This window comes from Ambystoma mexicanum, chromosome 6p (genome assembly GCF_040938575.1).
Source record: "Ambystoma mexicanum isolate Mex_15411 chromosome 6p, UKY_AmexF1_1, whole genome shotgun sequence".
Lineage (NCBI taxonomy): Eukaryota > Metazoa > Chordata > Amphibia > Caudata > Ambystomatidae > Ambystoma > Ambystoma mexicanum.
The window spans coordinates 679,195,650-679,211,836 of record NC_090935.1 but is presented as its reverse complement, the minus strand read 5'-3'; positions in this window follow the sequence as shown (position 1 = coordinate 679,211,836).

Genomic DNA, 16,187 nt, shown 5'->3' with positions numbered 1-16,187 from the left:
GAAGGGCATCACCTGGTATTCGAATAACCCGTACTTAGTGCGAAAAGCAGTCTTCCATTCGTCGCCTTTCTTTACACGTACTAGATGATATGCCCCTCGGAGATCTAATTTAGTGTAGATGCAAGCGTCCTTTACTTGGTCTAGTAATTCGGGGATCAGAGGCAATGGGTATCGGTTCTTAACCGTGATCTGATTTAATGCGAGGTAGTCTATGCACGTTCTGAGGTCACCTTCCTTTTTAGGCACGAAGAACAAAGCTGAAGATGCAGGGGACTTGGATGGACGAATGAAGCCATTAGCAAGATATTGGTCCAAGTATTGTCGTAGGTGAAAGTTTTTGGGTTCCGTAAGGGCGTAGATCCTAATACATGGAGGTTGTGCACCGGGTATGAGATTGATTTGACAATCGTATGATCTGTGAAGTGGTAGGGTGTTTGCCTGTTCCTTTTGGAAAACATCCTGGAATTCTTGATATTCCTGAGGTAACTGCACGACTGGAGTAGCGACTGTGGCCAGGCCTTGGTTCAAGGGTTTTTTTGGGTAACAAGTATGTGCACAATCCGGGAAGGTTATTCTCTTCTCTCGCCAATCAATACAAGGATTATGTGTTTCCATCCAAGGTATCCCCAGTATGATTTGGAACTGCGGGGCTTTGATTAAATCAAACACAATAGTCTCTCGATGCCCATCGTGACCCAATAGTGTCATCTCTGCAGTGGAATGAGTTACAGGCCCAGAGGCAATTTCAGTTCCATCGACTGTGGTGATGACATCTGAAGTGGTCTTTTTGCAGAGAGATAGATTCATCCTAGAAGCCAACTCGTGGTCCACATAGTTTCCTATGGCCCCGCTATCAATGTATGCCCTCACTGCGTGCATACGTGATGGCTGCCTTGGATCTATAAGGACCATTGGTATGATGAAGTGCGAGCTCTGAGTATCCTTCTTCAAGCTCGGCAAGCGGACCTCTACGCTTGTCGGGCGTGGTCATTTCCCGAATCAGGCTCTGTTCGATTTTTAACAGCAACTCCGACTACTTTTTTAGATGTTTTTATAGGGCAATCCCGTAGAAAATGTCCTGAGGCCCCACAGTACAGACACAATTGCATCTGCCGTCTTCTTTCTCTTTCCTTTTGAGTTAAGGGTCCCTTGACCCCCCCGATCTGCATCGGTTCTGATACATCTGTTCCTTTGAGGGTAACATTGGGTTTAACCAATACCCGATTCTCGAATTTAGCTCGATCAGCCTTTCTATTCTGAAGTCGGTGGTCTAACTGGACCACTAAGTCTATATATTCTGCACAATCCTGAGGTGGGTTCACAACTTAGGCCAAAATGTCTTTGAGTTCACCCCGAAGTCCTGTCATGATCACTGCTTCCAAGGAGCCAGGACCAGCCCAACGTCCTTGGAAGCAGGCCCCTAACCCTAATCCTAGGCACCAGCCGGTCCCCACGGGGACCTTTTGGACCTTGTCCTGGCGCCGGTGGCACCAGGCTCATCAGAATCATCGGTCCCGGCACTGGAAGCGCTGGGCTCATAATATGTGTGCAGATGTTTGGGTGGACTTACCTGCAGCAGACCATGCTGCTTACTTACCAGCCACTTAGAAGTCCTCTGTAAACAGGAACTACTTTCTTACCTGGGTGGGGCAGCTCCATTCCCTGGATTCAGCATGGGGAAAGCTTCTGGAACTGGAACTCTTTTCTTACCTAGGCGGGGCCGTGGAGGAAGACGCATCATCACTCCGAGGCTATTTAAACCACACCCGATGGATGAAACTTGCTTCGCGTTTTTCAGCATCTGCAGCAGAACGCTCACTGAGTCTGTTCCAGCCTTTCTTCTTCAATCTGCAAGAATCATACTCACCATTCCAGTATCCAGTCGACAGCAGCATCTGCAGAGACAAGAAACAGCAGGTTAGCAAGGAAGTCTTAACTCGCAGTGCTTACTCACCTGATCCATCGGCTGCGGTCATTTCGGCACGCTGTACTTTCGCCTGTGAAGACAAAAGCATTGTCATTACTTACCGGCACTCCGTGAACTCTGGAATTCTTCACGCTGCATCGCCGCCTGCGGAGATAAAAGCATTGTATTTACTTACGGGCCTTCCGCGGACTCCGGCGCTGCAAACAAGCTTCTGAAAGACAAAAGAAGAGACATTAGACAGGTATTTACGTACGCCCCTCGCGCTCTTCACAATAGAACGCCTGCAAATACTCCGGTGCCTCTTCAGCACGAACTACGCTGCAAGGGAAAGAACAGCTAGAGTGCTTGCATATACTCACGCATTTCCAGGCGCTTTATTTCATCTTCCTCACGAGTCCTGTAAGCAAAAGGGGAGAAAAGCATCATACAAAGTCCTGTTCAATGTTAACGTGCCTTGCACCTAAAGACTCTAAAGACTATAAAGACTAAAAAGGTGTCTGGAAACTCACCGCTCGTGCGATTAACGACGGTAAAGGTCCTCTGAGTCCAAGAGGCCTATGTTTCACCAGTGAAGGAACTGGCAACAGTGCCCTGCATCAGACGCAGATGGAGAGTCCAGCATTCACCTATCTAAGGTGAGCACGTTGACCTGGGGGCCCTACGGAGAAGCTTGGGAGAGAGAGGAAGAGAGACAGTAAACAACCCAGACCATTAACCCCTATATTCTTTCATCTGCAGAAACCTCACCCTACGAGTCAGTCACACAGTGCGAAGAGGTTCAACCCCAGAAGCCCATCGAGTCCTGCACATCACCTTTCGAGTCACAGACACCTTCCTGCCACGACCTGCGCCTCCGTGGGAATCAGGTGAGCGTTACAGAACGCGAAGCCCACCGCAAAACTCCTACCCAGGCGCAATGGAAACCTCAGACACTGATCACTTAGCCCAGTTGCTCGGAGACTTAAGAGCAGAAGTACATGCACCTCGTCAGGAAACAAGCTCTCTAAGAAGAGAACTAATACTTTCCAAGGAGCGAACAGAGGACCTCGCTAGGCAATTGCTACAAACGCAGGCCGGACAGACACCTCTGCCCGCTCCAGGAGGAAGCTATCCTTCTGCACCATCTGTAAATCCGGTGCAAATCAATCTACCTGGTAATGTGCCCTTGGCTCCGCCCGAACGTTTTTCTGGTGACCCAAAGAAATATGCAGTGTTCATCAACCAGTGCCGCTTACATTTCTTATGTCGACCAGCTGCATTCCCAACAGATCAGACCAAAGTGGCTTTTGTGCTTTCTTATCTCAGTGGCAGCGCCGCAGATTGGTCGATTCCTTTAGTCACCCAGGATGATCCGGTTCTGCATGATTTCCAGGCCTTCCAGTCCAGTATGGAGAAACTGTTTGCAAGACATGCACAAGGACAGGCCTTGGACCATGAACTTCTTTCATTACGACAGGGTAATCAAGACCTCTTGACCTATATGGCCTCATTCAACAGACTCATAGTGGAAACTCAATGGCCCGAGGACAAGAGAATAACGCTTTTCTACAGAGGCCTGCGTGGAGAGCTCAAGGATGTGTTAGCTCAAGTTGTGAACCCTCCACAAGAATGCTCAGACTATATTGACTTAGTCGTCCAATTGGACCACAGATTACAGAACAGGAAGGCTGATCGTTCCAAATTTGATACCCGAGTGTTTTCTAAACCACAAACTTCTGCTAAGGGAGCTGACACGGTTGAACCCATGCAAATAGGGGGGATGAAAGGTCCTTTAAGCCAAAACGAGCGGGAAAGAGGAAGACAGCTGCAATTATGCCTCTATTGCGGGAACTCAGGGCACTTTCTTCGAGACTGTCCAGTGAAACCAGCTAAGAAGGCTGTAGGAGCCGCAGACACCAGTGCCACAAGTCCTAAGCAGGGAAACAACCTAGCCCGGCAAGTGTAGAGGTCCTCTTGCCGAGCGTAAAGATCTGTCCCGTGACCTCGCATTTCGTGGTGCCCATGGTCCTCATTAGTCCAGCACGTCCGGATCGTTTGCATGCAATTGAAGCTTACATCGACAGCGGAGCAATCGGCAATTATGTGGACCGTGAAATGGCATCAAGGATGAATCTACCCCTTGTCCCTAAGGCAGTAAAGGACGTCATTACTACAGTGGATGGCACGGAGATAGCCTCCGGACCAGTAACGCACGCCACCCAAGAAGTGACGCTAGTGAGCCAAGATGGACACCGGGAGAAAATTGTGTTCGATGTGATCAAGGCCCCTCAGTTCCAGATCATTCTGGGAATCCCTTGGTTAGAGAAACACAATCCTCAGATCGACTGGCGAGCAAAGACGGTTCAGTTTCCAGAATGTTTTACCACTTGTTATCCTCGGCCTGAAGTTTCAGTGGCGGCAATTTCTTCTGAGGTTCCTACATTACCTCCCGACTACCAGGAATTCCAAGATGTCTTTCGGAAGGATCAAGCTAACACCCTGCCTCCTCATAGGTCTTACGACTGTCAAATAGACTTAATACCCGGAACAACTCCTCCTTGCAGTAGGATTTATGCCCTCACCGAGCCAGAGAATCTTCACCTCAGACAATATCTGGACCAATACCTAGCTAACGGGTTTATCCGTCCTTCTAAGTCACCAGCTTCCTCGGCTTTGTTCTTCGTTCCGAAAAAGGAAGGAGACCTTAGGACTTGTATAGATTACCGCGCCCTGAATCAAATCACCGTTAAAAACAGATACCCGTTACCTTTGATCCCTGAACTCCTGGACCAAGTCAAAGAAGCATGTATATATACAAAATTGGACCTCAGAGGAGCCTACCACTTGGTACGAATAAAAGAAGGCGATGAATGGAAGACGGCCTTCCGCACCAAGTATGGGCTATTTGAATATCAAGTGATGCCCTTTGGACTTTTTAACGCTCCTGCCGCTTTCCAGTATTTTATGAACGATGTCCTTAGAGAACTCATAGATGTGTGTGTTGTTGTCTATATTGATGACATCCTTGTCTATTCATCATCTGAAGAGGAACATCAGAGACACGTTAAAAAGGTTCTCGGGAGACTGCGTCAACATAACCTTTTTGCCAAGCTTGAAAAATGCGTTTTCAACGTAACTGAAGTTGAGTTCCTGGGATTCATATTATCACCTAATGGGGTTCATATGGATTCGAAGAAGGTCGATGCAATCATCAAGTGGCCATCACCAACCTCGGTAAAAGGAGTTCAAAGCATGTTGGGATTCGCTAACTTTTACCGCAGATTCATTCCTGAGTTTTCCCGGATAGTCCAGCCCATCACCGCTCTGTTAAAAAAGAACAAACGTTTTGAATGGTCTACTGAAGCAGAACAAGCTTTTCAGGACTTAAAAGCTAAATTCATTTCTGCACCTGTTCTGAATCATCCTCGTCCAGAACTCCCCTACATTGTGGAAACAGATGCTTCTAGTCTTGCTATGGGGGCAGTTTTGTCACAAAGAGATCCGGTCACATACCAATTACACCCTGTAGCCTTTTGGTCCCGCAAATTCTCGGCTCCCGAGATCAACTATTCCATTACAGACAAGGAACTTTTAGCTATCAGATCGGCCTTTAAAGCCTGGCGACACTATCTTTTGGGAGCCAGACACAAAGTCACCGTAATGACTGATCACCGCAATCTACAATATCTAAAGACGGCCAAAGCTCAGTCTTCCAGACCGCTTCGCTGGGCTCTGTTTTTGGCTGAGTTTGACTTTATAATTACCTATCGACCCGGCAGTTAAAACGGAAAAGCAGATGCCCTCTCTCGGATGGGAGTAGATGAATATTTGACCAATCTAGAACCAATACCCATAATCCCATAACAAAGGATTTTGGGGTTAGTCCACACTCAATCCTTTGAAGACATCAAGACTGCAGTCAAGTCACTCCTAACTCCGGCCGATTTGCAGGACTGGCAATTAAAGGGAAAAGAATTCTCAGTGGATCAAGACCTGCCGTATTTCCAAGGACGATTGTACTTGCCATGTGAGAAAATACAAAAACAAGTAATCTCCGGTTATCACGACTCTCTGATGGAGGGTCACCCTGGCATTACCAAAACCATGGAAAAGATCAAGAGACATTTCTGGTGGCCATCATGGAAGAAGGATATTAGAGACTTTGTAATCTCCTGCGGTGTGTGTGCCCAGAATAAAAGTCAGAAGGAGAAACCAGCCGGCCTTTTACACCCTCTGGATATTCCTCCCTGTCCATGGCATACCCTGTCCATGGATTTCATCACGGACTTACCTCCATGCTCAGGGTATAATACCATTTTAGTAGTCGTGGATCTATTCTCCAAGATGGCTCATTTCATTCCCCTGAAGGGCCTACCTTCGGCTTCGGTATTGGCCCGAGAATTCTTAGAAAACATCATTCGGTTACACGGTTTTCCCTCGGTTTTAATCTCCGATAGGGGAAGTCAATTCATCTCCCACTTTTGGCGAAGTTGCTGTCGTTTAGCCCAAATTGATGTAAGACTTTCAACCAGTCACCATCCCCAAACTGATGGACAAACCGAGAGGACAAATCAGACTCTAGAGCAATATCTACGTTGCATGCTCCAACAAACTGAAAACCCTTGGAAGGATATTCTATGGATCGCTTAATACGCTTACAACAATTCGACTCATTCTGGAACCGGGAAGACTCCCTTCTTCCTATTATACGGACATCATCCTAGAACCTCTAATTTGGATCCTCCCCAAGAATTCGAAACACCAGCTGTGGATCATTTACACTCTGAGATTACCCGTGCTTTTAAGGAAGCCACTGCCCATCTGCAGAGAGCTAAAGCTCAAGTCAAAAAGGGAGCAGATCGACACCGTAAAGAGGCCCCTCACTACGCAGTAGGAGACCAGGTCTGGTTATCCACTAAGCACCTGCCTCTAAAAGGATCCCGCACCTTCAACCCGAGATACCTTGGACCCTACACCATCTCTACCATAATTAATCCGGTGGCGGTCAAATTGGAATTACCTACACATATGAAAATACATCCAGTATTCCATGTCTCCTTATTAAAACCAGTACAACCAGAAACTCGATTGACTGAACTCCCAGAACCTGTTTTGGTAGACGGAGAACTCAAATTCGAAGTAAAGAACATCCTAGACTCCATAATCTCCAAATCTAAATTATACTATCTGGTTGATTGGAAAGGATACGGTCCCCAGGAAAGGTCTTGGGAACCCTCAGAATATGTCCACGCACCTCGTCTGGTCAAGAGATTCCATCTGAATCACCCCGACAAGCCAAAACCCCCAGAGAAGACACGCTTAGGAGGGGCCTTGAGGGGGGTACTGTCATGATCACTGCTTCCAAGGAGCCAGGACCAGCCCAACGTCCTTGGAAGCAGGCCCCTAACCCTAATCCTAGGCACCAGCCGGTCCCCACAGGGACCTTTTGGACCTTGTCCTGGCGCCGGTGGCACCAGGCTCATCAGAATCATCGGTCCCGGCACTGGAAGCGCTGGGCTCATAATATGTGTGCAGATGTTTGGGTGGACTTACCTGCAGCAGACCATGCTGCTTACTTACCAGCCACTTAGAAGTCCTCTGTAAACAGGAACTACTTTCTTACCTGGGTGGGGCAGCTCCATTCCCTGGATTCAGCATGGGGAAAGCTTCTGGAACTGGAACTCTTTTCTTACCTAGGCGGGGCCGTGGAGGAAGACGCATCATCACTCCGAGGCTATTTAAACCACACCCGATGGATGAAACTTGCTTCGCGTTTTTCAGCATCTGCAGCAGAACGCTCACTGAGTCTGTTCCAGCCTTTCTTCTTCAATCTGCAAGAATCATACTCACCATTCCAGTATCCAGTCGACAGCAGCATCTGCAGAGACAAGAAACAGCAGGTTAGCAAGGAAGTCTTAACTCGCAGTGCTTACTCACCTGATCCATCGGCTGCGGTCATTTCGGCACGCTGTACTTTCGCCTGTGAAGACAAAAGCATTGTCATTACTTACCGGCACTCCGTGAACTCTGGAATTCTTCACGCTGCATCGCCGCCTGCGGAGATAAAAGCATTGTATTTACTTACGGGCCTTCCGCGGACTCCGGCGCTGCAAACAAGCTTCTGAAAGACAAAAGAAGAGACATTAGACAGGTATTTACGTACGCCCCTCGCGCTCTTCACAATAGAACGCCTGCAAATACTCCGGTGCCTCTTCAGCACGAACTACGCTGCAAGGGAAAGAACAGCTAGAGTGCTTGCATATACTCACGCATTTCCAGGCGCTTTATTTCATCTTCCTCACGAGTCCTGTAAGCAAAAGGGGAGAAAAGCATCATACAAAGTCCTGTTCAATGTTAACGTGCCTTGCACCTAAAGACTCTAAAGACTATAAAGACTAAAAAGGTGTCTGGAAACTCACCGCTCGTGCGATTAACAACGGTAAAGGTCCTCTGAGTCCAAGAGGCCTATGTTTCACCAGTGAAGGAACTGGCAACAGCGCCCTGCATCAGACGCAGATGGAGAGTCCAGCATTCACCTATCTAAGGTGAGCACGTTGACCTGGGGGCCCTACGGAGAAGCTTGGGAGAGAGAGGAAGAGAGACAGTAAACAACCCAGACCATTAACCCCTATATTCTTTCATCTGCAGAAACCTCACCCTACGAGTCCATCACACAGTGCGAAGAGGTTCAACCCCAGAAGCCCATCGAGTCCTGCACATCACCTTTCGAGTCACAGACACCTTCCTGCCACGACCTGCGCCTCCGTGGGAATCAGGTGAGCGTTACAGTCCACGATGAAATAATGTAATTCGTTTTACCTCTGGCCATCCGGTTTCCACCACTAACCTATTCAAAGTGGCGATATAGGTTAGTAGATCCTGGTTACCTTGTCGTAATTATAAAAGTTCGTTGTCCAGGGCCTGTCCCTGTGAATGTCTGGAAAATAGTCTTTCCATGCTCAATTGAAAACCTTGAAAATCCCAAAGAAGAGGGTCACCCTGGTTAACTAATGGAATTGACCAATCCACTGTGCTGCCACTAAGATATGATAGTACAAAGGCTACTTTGGTTTGGTCGTTCGGAAAAGTCGAGGTCTGCATAAAAAGTGGAAGCGGCATTGGTTCATATACACGGTGAACTTTTTTGGGTCCCCAGCAAAACGTTCGGGTGGAGCTAAAGGAATGCTCCCTGGTAGAACCACTTGCACAGGATTGCTCGATGAAACAGGAGTTGGATTCCCCCCGAGTCCAGGTAATGGTGTTTGCCCAGCTTGGTTTTGCAGTAATTGTCTATCAAGATCATCAGTGCGCTCCTTTGACACAATCAGTTCTCTCCTGAGGGCATTAGTCTCTTGGCGCGAGGAGTGCACTTCTGCCCTAAATTCCCCTAACAATAGGGCTAGTTGGTCAGTTTCTGAGGTTTCCATAACGCCCAGGTGGGGATTTGTAGATTGGCTTCACGTTCTGTTACGCTCACCTGGCTCCCACAGGGGCATCGGTCGGACCCGGACAGCTGCGGTCTCCACCCATGTGATGCGTAGTGCAGCGATGACTGACTGGATCTGCCCTCCTAATCTTGTCTGCTTAACCCGTAGAAATATTATCCTGCAAGTGGGGAGATGGATTTAGCCAGTTGTGGATTCAAGTGATGGCACCCCCACAGTCCTCCCTAACTAATCACCTCTGAAATGCCCTCACAGCAATCTCACCTTATATTCTTGAAAGATGAGCTCTCCATCCTGCATGGATTTGCAGGGGCGTGTCGATTCCAGTTACTTCCCTGGTTTGAAGGCTCGGGAGAGTTCCGCAGAGTATTGACTCTGAGGTTCCTGGTGAGGACCAGTAAGTATTAAGTTCATAGAGTTCAATATGTCCGATGTTCACTCTTGTTCCCCCTTCCTTTCTTGTCTTGCAGCTGGCTCATGAAAAGATGCTCTTGTGGCAGCTGGTGGCGCTCAGGTAAGAGTCTGTATTACCCGGCGCTGTCCAGTAAATGTTGCACGATGAAAACGTGTTGTTTTGTCTCTCTTTACAGATGCGGCACATGAAAATATGGAGAGTCACAAAAGGATGCCTCCGGTGGTAAATCGGGTAAGTCTATGGTGGTAAGAATTATATTTGTTGGTTCCCTCGGCTCACCTTGTGGTTTTCTTTTGTCTCCTAGGTGCCGAAGTTCGGCGAAGAAATGATGGAGGCAGCGCCGACCCGAAGGATGCTGTGAAGACTGGTGAGTATGGCGCGGCGCTGCAGCTGGAGGTGCGGCGCGTGCAGAAAACATGTTCTTTACAGGTCCGGAGACAAGATGGATCCAGAATCAGGTGTGGAATAGAAATAAGTTTGTTTTCTAACCTCTTCCCTTTCTTTCCTCTTTGTTTTAGGAGCTCCGGAATCGAGGCGGGATGCAGGCTGCAGGCACGGTGAGTGTTACGCTGCTGGATGCAGAATAACGCAAAGCGTGTGTTGCTGGTCGGGTGTGGTTTAAATAGCCTCAAAAGTAGTCCCAGGTAAGAAGTCCCTGATAGACCTGGATTCTAAAAAGATGTCCGGTTTACTATATCCAACAACACACTGACATCCAAGCTATTTAGGAAACAAACTAGGAAACAAACCAGCTCCAATTCCACGCAGCATGGCCAAAGTTCCTTAGAGCCAAAAGAGCTTGCAGCAAAGAATCAGATTATCAAATAGAAGCCAAGCATATAGGCCGTAGATTTGTTGAACGAGGTTACAACAAAATGGTGGTAGCAGATTGTTTTGATAAAGCTGAAACTATCAATAGATCAGAACTAATTATAACATGCAAAACCCAAAAGGAAGATAAGATGAGATTTATCACAGGATATAACCATCAAGCTGGAAACATCAAACGCATCATGAGCAAGCATTGGAATGTCCTCTTAACAGATCCTGATTTGAGGCAAGTACTGGGAAAGACCCCTAATGTCACATATCGCAAGGCCCCTACTCTTAAAAGCATACTTTCTCCTAGTATGGTCATCACTGAAACTAAGTCCTCTAGCCAATTTCTGAAATCCAATGTGGCAGGTTTTCACAAATGTGCTAATTGCAAAATGTGTGACTTTGTATCTAAAACACCTTTTATAGCTCCCAATGGAATGGGATGGAAGTATAAACACAAAATGACATGCATCACTAAATTTATGGTGTATCCCATCACATGCACTTGTCTCCATTATATTGGCTCAACTATAGGAGCTTTGAAGCTACATATCCTGCAGCACTATAGAGCCATTAAAAACAGGGATGTTACCAATCCATTGACAGGAGATTTTTGGGAGAAACATGAAGGAAATGTGAACGAAAATGTCATTTGTGGGTCTTGATCATGTCCCAAAACACAAGAGACTGGGAAACAGAGAACTTAAACTAAGACAACTTGAGGCATCCCTGATTTGCAAATTTGATACTTTGAGACCCAATGGGCTCAATATTGACCCAGAACTATTTGTGTTCTTGCAGTAAATCATCCTAATGTAATGTGGAAGGTTAACTTATGAATCACTTAAGTAGCTACTATTAGTGGACTATCTAATCAATGGGGGTGGCATTGATGATTAGACACCTTTTCAACACTAGATATGAACATGGTGCTGAGACCCAGTAGCTTTAAATTTGGTAGCTGTCTCTCCATGGAACTAGGGGTAATGATGCACTAGCAGTTTATCAATAACTCATCTATAGAGGATGTTGCATTACTGCACTAGCACTTATGGTATTGATTATGTTGCTCTTAATCTAAGTCCAATCTATAGGCTGCTTTTTTTCATCAACACATAGGCACATTAATGTATATCTTAATATGTTGTACATTGCGGTCTTAGATTACATCAAACAGTGAAATGAATAAAATATTCAACTTTTTATTCAGGCTGTCGACCTACGCCGCCCTATAGCGTTCTTCACTGTTGTATTTGAGAACAAAACTAAATTGCACAGTCTAGCTTTTCTAATAACGTACACACTACACGTCATGCCGCTCCATAAAACTAGACCAAGGAGACGTATGCTTGTGACCCGATGGGGCGGAGCATTGAGCGACTCATTGAAACTATAGCAGAGACCTTGGCTCTCCAAACGCCACCGAATACTGTAAGTAAGTTTCTGGTGACTGCAGTTTCTGCATTTTTCCTCCGCGCTGCAGTAGGGCATTAGTCCACCTTTAAGAATGTTAAAGGCGCAATATTTACCTTTACTTTATCTTACGCGCTGGTGTTGCTAGAATGCGGTTCTACCGCACCTCAGCAAACCAGCTTTGATCCACATTCAAGCAAATTTTCATCTGTGGCAACATATCGAGGCGTTTGTTTTTCAATTTTGGAATTAGTGGATACTTGCTAATTTTGTTGGATGACATCCTACTTAGGAAGGCCGTTTCTTGGACGATCTTAGAAATATATTTCTCTTTTTTCTGCCTGTCCCCGGACATATAGGACTGCGACCGCAGCGTGGTACCATGACATCCATTGAGGGTCCATTGGACTATGGAGTTTTGTATACCAAGATGTCACATTGATTGAAGCCATCCTTTTCTGGGTTCACTACAAGTGACCAAACTTGAGTATCCTACGTAGGTGAGTTTTCAACTACTTACCCCTTGGTTAGAATGGACCAGGCGACTTAGCCGTAAGAGCACACACAGTCACTTTACTTCCCTTCACTGTTAGATATTAGGGAATTCTTCCCAGTCTAAACACATGTCCTTGCATTTTGTTTCCACTGTCTCATCAATTGGGATCTGCGTGGACTTTGGCTGATACGTTTCTGGAAGTAATCACAGGACGTTAGTTCGAGCCCCACTGGTCGAGAATATGGTATTCAGGATTCTCCCGCTTTATACTTATGTTCTTCTGTACTTTTGTAAATGGGGTAATCTTGTTAGTGTAGTCTCATTCAGACCCAATTTAATGCATCATTTTGCTTTCTTTTTTCTTTTTCTCATAGGCATGACTAATGCTGATCTAATTCTCTGTCTGTCCTTTGCTTACTTTTATGATGCGTTGCACTTGAATCCATTCATATTACATGGCGCTTAACACACAAGGGAGTGCTCGGTCCTGAAGAAGACATGCATCAACTGGAGTCCAGTTTGAAGCTATTCCCCGTCGAAACTACCAATGATATGTAACAAATATTGCTAGGCCTGACCATTTCACACTATAATCTGTATAATATAATTGGTCTTTAGGCTAGTGTAGTTGATGTACAGCACCCCATTTTTTGAATTTGCGGTTTAACAATGCAATACCTGTTTGAATGTTTTATATGTACAGCTTGCAATCATTCTCCACATGCACACTGTGAATACCGGCCTCTTTCGCGTGATCCCCTTCACTCGAGCTCGCCGACCGGGCTTTCCAACTGTGCGTGTGGGCTGCAGACCTTTTGGCTGGTCTACTGTAGGACTTTAATAGCAATTTTAGATTATATGCACCTTTTTCAGAGTAGTTAGACCCAAAATGTACTATGGGCTACAATAAATGCAGCACTTTAATGTATATCCACTTTATTCACATCGAAAAAGACCTAATATACATTAGGGGTCTGAACAGATTTAATATGCCTTTTATCTATCGATTATCTAAAAAAGAATTGTCTGTTTTATCCTAATGTCTTTTTGATTTTGGGTCTGTCTGAGACTTTTCTTCTTGCCTCTCCATGGAAGACGGTTGAACATGTATGTATTTTCAGTTTAGTTCTGCTTGACAGGATTAATGTTTGACAGATACCATACCAACAACATCGTCAAAATTATTAGCCCTTTACAAGGCAAAATCTTGAATTGCTGAAAATCACTAACAATATTGTGAGCTCATCACAGACGATCAGGATGCGTACACTGCCTGAACAATGTAATATAATGTAAAACAATGTATAAAGGATAGGGAGTCATGGCCAAAAAAGCCTCTGGGTGCTGACCACCAGAATAGTAGAGGCGAGCAGGAGAAAACAGCCAATCTCAAAACAGAAATGTCTTCAGTGCCCTATGGAAACCAAGAAGATCCAGGATCTCTCTCAGGAATGTAGGGAGGTAGTTCCACGGGGTAGAGGGCTAGCACCAAGAAGGATCGTCCACCAGCTCGAACTTTACAGAAGCAGGGGACTTGCAGCAAATTTGCAGAGGCTTACCGCAAAATGCATCTAGGGAGATAGTGTCAATTTGGATTGAAAAAAGGAAGGCTGAGTGCAGAAAAAGGCACAGTGAGTCATACAAAGTACCTTGAATTTGATCTGACTTTTAACAGGGAGTCAGTGGAGTTTGGCCAATAACAACAAAGCAGAACACTGCCACTTGTAAAATTAAGTAGACTCATATTTTAAATGGCAGTTGTAGATACTCTAAAATCATTTATGATCATTTATAGTTGGAGAAAGGTAGCGTAGAAATCTGATAAACTAAACCCAACACATTGCTCAGAATCGGGCAACCATCTCCAGGAATGTATCTTGCTGTTTTAAATCTCACCTGGAAAGTTGCAAAAAGCTGGTAAAGATTGATATTGAGGGAAGTGCACAATTATTCAACTCTCTGTCTTTTTCCATCACGTGATGAGGGTGTGCATGTGTGCACGTTGGCGTGGCTGCCTGCATCTGTGTGTGACTGTGTGCAAATGTGCATTGGTGCAAGATAGTAAAAGTCAGACCATTGAACTTCAGACCAGGCATGTAGTCCCCTGCTACATAAACCCACCCAGCATTCTTCCCAGATGGAATTAATATGCTGTTGGTCTTCTTAAAGTTGGCGCTTTATAGCACCTTGTGGGATGTTTTTACCCATGCATCCAAGCCCTACCATAAAACGGTGCATTACTGACATTGAAAACATCATGATGGCCAGAACTACCCAGAGAGTGCACAGGGAAAACATGAAGAATAGGCTGCCACCCATTTTGCCTATGGTGTGAGGACAGGAGGGCACTGCCTAAAACCACCATTGGGCTACACACACAGTAGCCTGAAACCATTGGGAATGGCAATGCTGATTGCCAAAAGCAACCCAGAACTGTGGGGAATTAATTTTATTAATGTCAAAAATTGATGCAATACTGGTGCTCACCACTATCAGAAAGCCGGCGTTTTAAAACCACCAGACTTTTGTGTAAAACTGAACAAATGAACCCAAACCAGGCCAAGGAAAGACTTGCTAAGAGGTGGATACAATGTAAAACTATATTCTGAAATGACTTGAAGGAAGTAATTATTTAATGTATATATAAAAAATAGCTGGGGATGTCAGCAGCTTAAGTGAATTTGGGTTTAAAGCCACTAAAATCGAAATGTTTAGAATAAATGAGTGACCTACTTGTGAGTGTCACATAGGTTGCAATTGTTTAAATGTCATAGTTTTGAACTTAGAATCAGCATTCTAGCTGCATGTGCAAAAATTGTAAGTTGGATTTGAATGTAGAAAACTGGGAACTAAAGTGACATTTAGCTGAATTCTGCCTGACAACTACCCCCGACAGGAGAAACCTGCTCAGCCACTCTTCCCAGGCCTAGCTGCATCCTGCTGCCCCTGCCAAAAGGAGATGACACCTCTCTGATTGGATTAGGGGAGGAGCACCTGGGGACTGCAGGAAGTTGAACAAAGCCCTGTCCTGGACTCAGGCAAATGTTATATTGGGGGGGGTCGTAAAATGGCTTCCTCTTGGGAGAAACTGGGAGGGGCAGTGCCTGTGAGAGCCAGCTGAGTTTGGGGGAAGTGGATAAACCAGAAATTCCACCATGTGCTTTGGAAAACCACACCCCTTTGGGGCCAGAGCATGATTTTAAAAAGATGGATAATTCACAGTGCGGACTTGTCAAAATTATATAAATAACATCATCATTCGTGTGATTTTTCTGTGCACATTTTAAGAGGTGTTAGGACCCTGTGGTATGTTCTTGGGGATAGTAGCGGAAAAAAAGGTTGTTACTCCAAATGTATGCATGTTAAAAATCTGACACTTTATCATCTGAAACCTATATCCCTGGTGCACATTTGTGTAAAATCTGGAAAGATTTAGAGGTCGTTATCTGGATGAAAAGGGGAGAATTCTGTCATAAGTGGACACAACATCGTACAAAGACGGGGATCGGATGGTTTGGTGCTACAGAAAATATGTTAACTGGACCTATAATATTAGAAAAATAGTACATAGATAAATATGTATTTGGATCAGAAATAGATTTGTGTGCAATTTGACAAGGGGAGGTTCCTCTGACCATAAAACCTACAGCATCACTCTGACACTCCATTTCTTTCCCCCAATCAAGGGAGAGA